This window comes from Anser cygnoides, chromosome 30, assembly GCF_040182565.1.
Source record: "Anser cygnoides isolate HZ-2024a breed goose chromosome 30, Taihu_goose_T2T_genome, whole genome shotgun sequence".
Classification (NCBI taxonomy): domain Eukaryota; kingdom Metazoa; phylum Chordata; class Aves; order Anseriformes; family Anatidae; genus Anser; species Anser cygnoides.
Genome location: NC_089902.1, coordinates 2,366,144 through 2,371,719, shown reverse-complemented (window position 1 = coordinate 2,371,719; position 5,576 = coordinate 2,366,144).

Sequence of the window (5,576 nt, the reverse complement as noted above, 5' to 3'; positions counted from 1 at the left end):
ACTAAGAATAACATTATTTAATCAAAAACATATTAATTATATAAAATAATAATACAGGCATTTAGTAACAGAAGAAATCTTGAAAGTTTCTGAGAAAAGTTGGGATTTTTAATTGTAGGCATATTATTATAGGTGAATTTGCTGAAGATGTGTGCATTCAAGTAGTGTCCTCACTGAATCCCTTAGTTCCTGGTTCCTCAGGCTGTAGGTGAGGGGGTTCACTGCTGGAGGTACCACCGAGTACAGGAAAGACACCAGCAGGTCCAGGGATGGGGAAGAGATGGAGGGGGGCTTCAGGTAGGCAGAAATGCCAGTGCTGACCATCAGGGAGACCACGGCCAGGTGAGGGAGGCACGTGGAAAAGGCTTTGTGCCGGCCCTGCTCAGAGGGCATCCTCAGCACCACCCTGAGGATCTGAATATAAGAAATAACAATGAAAATAGAACAACCAAATAATACAGAAATACTGATTACAAGTGCCCCAACTTCTCTGAGGTAGGCATCTGAGCAGGAGAGCTTGAGAATCTGGGGGATTTCACAGAAGAACTGGTCCACAGCATTGCCTTGGCAGAGGGGCAGGGAAAATGTAGTGGCCGTGTGCAGGACGGCATTGAGAAAGCCACTGCCCCAGGCAGCTGCTGCCATCTGGGCACAAGCTCTGCTGCCCACGAGGCTCCCGTAGTGCAGGGGCTTGCAGATGGCAACGTAGCGGTCATAGGCCATGATGGTGAGAAGGGAATACTCTGCTCCAATGAAGAAGAATATAAGAAAGACCTGTGCAGCACATCCTTGATAGGAGATGGCCCTGGTGTCCCAGAGGGCATTGGCCATGGCTTTGGGCAGAGTGGTGGAGATGCAGCCCAGGTCGAGGAGGGCGAGGTTGAGGAGGAAGAAGTACATGGGGGTGTGGAGGCGGTGGTCGCAGGCTACGGCGGTGAGGATGAGGCCGTTGCCCAGGAGGGCAGCCAGGTAGATGCCCAGGAGGAGCCCGAAGTGCAGGAGCTGCAGCTCCCGCGTGTCTGCGAATGCCAGCAGGAGGAACTCTCTCACAGAGCTGCCGTTGGCCATTTCCTGACTTTGGACACAGTTGTCTGTTGAAGAAAGAAGGCAGAACAATGTTAGAAGAGGCTTCTCTGAGGAAAAACTATTGCAAGTCTTAGAGCACCCCCAGTCCAAGCCTCTCTCTATGCAGGAGAACCTTTCTGCAGCTCTCCTGCTTGAGCTGCGGCTGGTGCTGGCTGAGAGTGGCACTGGGAGCAGGGGCTGCTGTGGGCTCCAGAGGAGTCCTTCCTGCTGTGCAGCAGGAGGGAGGCAGGAACATGGGGGAAACTCAAGTTCAGTCCATTTATCAGGTCAATGAAATTTGCAGTGCTGTTTCAAACAATGCACCCCAATGCAGAACAGAGCTGCAGATGCCACTGCTGAACACTCCTGTTCCCAGCTGCCCTGTGTCACCTCTCTGTGAGCTGCAGGACCGTCCTGCTCAGGTGTTTCCCTGAGAACAAACTGGAGACAGCTGAGAGCAGAGAAGCCCCAGTCCAAGTGCAGCTGGGCAGAATCCTCACATGGTCTGTTGGTTTTAAGCAGGATCTCAGCTCTTCCCTCCTATCCAGGGTTGCAGAGGCCTCACTCCAGCTGCCCACAGACAGCCATCCAGCAGCATGGACATGGCCTTAGCACGGAGGTGTCTCCTCCTTGGAGCACCTGGATAACACAAGGATGCCACAAGAGAGCTGCATCCTGCTGGACAGAAGCCTGCAGGCCAGGAGGATGCAGCACAGACAGAGATGGATATCTACAAGCTGAAGTGTGCCAACATCCCATCTGAATCCCCTGTAGTGTCTGAAGGAGGCTTGGTCACCCACTCTCGGCTGACCAGGGGCAGCTGGCTTCGGGCACTCCGAGGGGCTTCTGCCAGACTGCCTCACCTCGCAGTGCCATCCAGCAGGACTCCCAAAGCCTACTGCACTGCCCACTGCCCTCCCAGAAACAAGATTGGGGGTATTGGTGGATAGTCGGCTGAATAGGAGCCAGCAAGGTGCTCAGGTGGCCAAGCAGGCCAACAGCATCCAGGCTTGTACCAGGAATGGTGTGGTCAGCAGGAGTAGGGAAGTGATTGTGCCTCTCTACTCGGCCCTGGTGAGGCCACACGTCAGGTATTGTGTTTAGCTGTGGGGCCCCCAGCATGAGAAGCACCCGGATCTATTTGAATGAATCCAGAGGAGGGCCACGAGGATGATCAAGGGGCTGGAGCACCTCTCCTCTGAAGACAGGCTGTGGGATTTGGTGTTGTTCAGCCTAGAGAAAAGAAGGCTCTGGCGAGACCTTAGGGCGGCCTTCTAATACCTAAAGGGGGCTGAAGGAAAGCTGGGGAGGGACTCTTCATCAACTAGCGTAGTGATAGGACTAGGGGAAATGGTTTTACATTGAAAGAGGGTAGGTTTAGATTATATATTAGGAAGAAGTTCTTTTCTCAGAGGATGGTGAGGCACTGGAACAGGCTGCCCAGAGATGTTGTGGATCCCCCCTCACTGGAAGTTTTGAAGGCCAGATTGGATGGGGCTTTCAGCAACCTGGTCTAGTGGAAGGTGTCTCTGCCCACGGCAGAGGGCTTGGAATTTTAGGATCTTTAAGGTCCTTTCCTACCCAAACTACTCTGTGATTCGCTGATTCTGTACATCCAAAACACAGCACCACACCAGCTCCTAGGAAGAAAAAATTAAGTCTATCCCAGCTAAAACTCGGACTATATCCACCCCTGACTCCATACCATTGTTCCTATGTCATACTCAGGTCTGACACTTTCCAAACAACTATCACCACTTTTCCTCTCTTTTGATATACACACAGAGATATCTTGCTCTTAGGCTATTTGTGTCCTGGTTTTGGTTAGGATTAATTTCCATCCTAGTATCATAGAATTGTAGAATGGCTTGGGTTGGAAGGGACCTTAAAGATCATCTAACTGAACTCCCCCCAGATTCCAGCCACTAGATCAGGTTGGCCAAGGCCTCATCCAGCCTGGCCTTGAACACCTCCAGGGATGGGGCATCCACAACTTCTCTGGGCAACCTGTTCCAGTACCTCACTACCCTTACAGCGAAGATTTTCCTCCTGATGTCTAGTCTAAATCTCCCCTCTTTTAGTTTAGACCGCATCCTCCTGTCATTATCTACCTGAGTAAAGAGTCCTTCCCCATTTTTTTTAGAAGACCCCTTTAAGGACTGAAAAGCTGCAAGGAGGTCTCCCTGGAGCCTTCTCTTCTCCAGGCTGAACAAACCTAACTCCTTCAGCCTGTCTTCACAGGCGAGGTGCTCCAGACCTCTCATCTTCTTTGTACCCCTTCTCTAAATTTTGCTGTGAGACGTTCACATCTTTCTTGTGCTGGTGGCCCCAAACCTGGACACAGTACTCCAGGTGAGGCCTCACAAGGGCCGAGGAGAGGGGGACAATCACCTGCCTCCACCTGCTGCCCACTCCTCTCTTGATGCAGCCCAGGATGCACTTGGCCTCCTGGGCTGTATGTGCTCACTGCTGGTTTATGTTGAGCTTTTCATCCATCAGAACCCCCAAGTCCTTCTCTGCAGGGCTGCTCTCAATGAGTTCTTCTCTCAGCCTATCCCCATGTCTGCGATTTCCCCGGCCCAGGTGGAAATGAAAGATTTCAGGGAATTGAAAGACTTGGGATGCCTGACTGGCAGTGAAGACTGAGGAGAAGACGTTGCTGAGTCCCTCAGCCTTCTCCATGTCTGCCATTACCAGTTCACCCTTCTCCTCCATCAGAGGGGGAACACTCTCCTTGGCCTTTCTTTTCTGAGCAATGTATCTGTAGAAACTCTTCCTGTTATTCATTGCTTCACTTGAAAAGCTCAGTTCCATGAACTGAAATCATGAATGAAACTGAAGCATGCGTGAGGGCTTGGGGAAAGTAACCCTGGATCCACAGAAGCCATTGGGGAAACAAAATTTATACGTAGGAAGTGTAATTTTGTGGAGGTGCAGAGCTGATGGACACATTGTGCAGGATGCTCCTAAAGACCTTGTGTCCTTTTCCCTCCTGATTACAATGCCACTTCTGTCTCAAGACTAGAGTAGACAACAGAGGTGAGACAGATACTCTGGGATCAAGAAGGTCATCACAGAGCTGATCCCAATAAGATATGGGGAGGTCAGGAGCAGCCTGGACAAGAGAGATGTGAGATTTTGGGGTGGGAAGAAGAGCTTGGCCAGCAGAAACATATGATTTCATAGAGGTAAGAGGGTTCATGTAATGTTCATGCTGTGGTAACACTGACTTAAAAGAGTCATGTATGGCCCTTACCTTACTTGAACCAATAATTTTAATCCCTCAACCTAAATGCTACTCCAGCACTCTGACAGGAATCCACTTTCTCTCTTGCTAACCCTAATGCCTTCCCTTAACACTAGCATTAAAATGCTCTGTTTAACCCTAGACTTCTTGGCAGACCCAAATAAAACCCTAAGCCGCAGAGCTAGTCAATACCTTAACCACAGACCTGACACCAAAAGCAGAACACCAAAGACTCCCACTAAAACTCTCCTTAATCTCTAAACCAGAAAGTGAAAAACAGGTACCGAGGGGGCTCTGGAGGTCAGCTATGTTTCCCCTACGTCAGCTCTGCCTCAGGATCTCCTGCCCCAGCAGGAGGAATGGGACTGGGGCAGTGACTGTGAGGTCAATTCTGTCTCTGCGGCTGATAGGGCAGCAGCAGGAAGGTGTCACGCAAAGGGACTGTGAGGTCCCTTGTGTCTGGAGGTGGCAGGTCACCCTTGGCTTCTCCCTGGGATGTGCACTTTGGGGCTGACATCTGCCAGTGGCCCTGCTAGGCCAGCAGAAGGCCCCTGCTTGGCATGCTGCCTGTGGGATCCCCTCTGCCTCCATCCCCAGGAGGACCCAGACACAAAGAAGGCCCGCAGAGGGCTTGTCCTGTCCCTTCTGCTTGAGGCCAGGACTGGACAGCAGGAGGCACAAGGCTTGGCTGTGTCTAGCCAAGAAGCTGCAAGGCCAGCAGCAGGCCCAGGCCTTGGCAGATGCTGGTGAGGTGACTTCTGTGTGCTTGGCTGACAGGCCGCAAGGAGCCTGATGGGTTGGGATGCCTCCTTCAGGAGTGGTTTCCACCCTGATGGAGCTTTCTTTGGTAGTAGGAAAGAGCTGGAGAGCTCTTTCTCTGGCACAAAGTGCACCTTGAAAGGTTGGCTATCGCCACGAGGAGGAAGAAATGTCCAGGGAAACAACTGGTCTTCCTCCTAGAGCTTGAGGCAAAGAAGACATTAAGTGCCTAAGCCTTTACCTCATCTCTTGTCACCAGGTTTCCCCCACATCCATTAAAGGATGATGATTCTCCTTAATCCTCCTTTATTAACATATTTATATAAAAAAAATTTTATTTTTATAGTTTGCCTTTGACAAAAATCCGTCCCTCAAATAGCCTGGTGTGGAGAGGACAAAGGCGTCTGACAAGGCTGAGAGTCCCAACAGGACCCAGGGTTTTGTGTCCATGGCTCTGGCTGCTGTCTCTGCCACTGAGGCCTAGGAGGAGACAGCTTATCGGTAA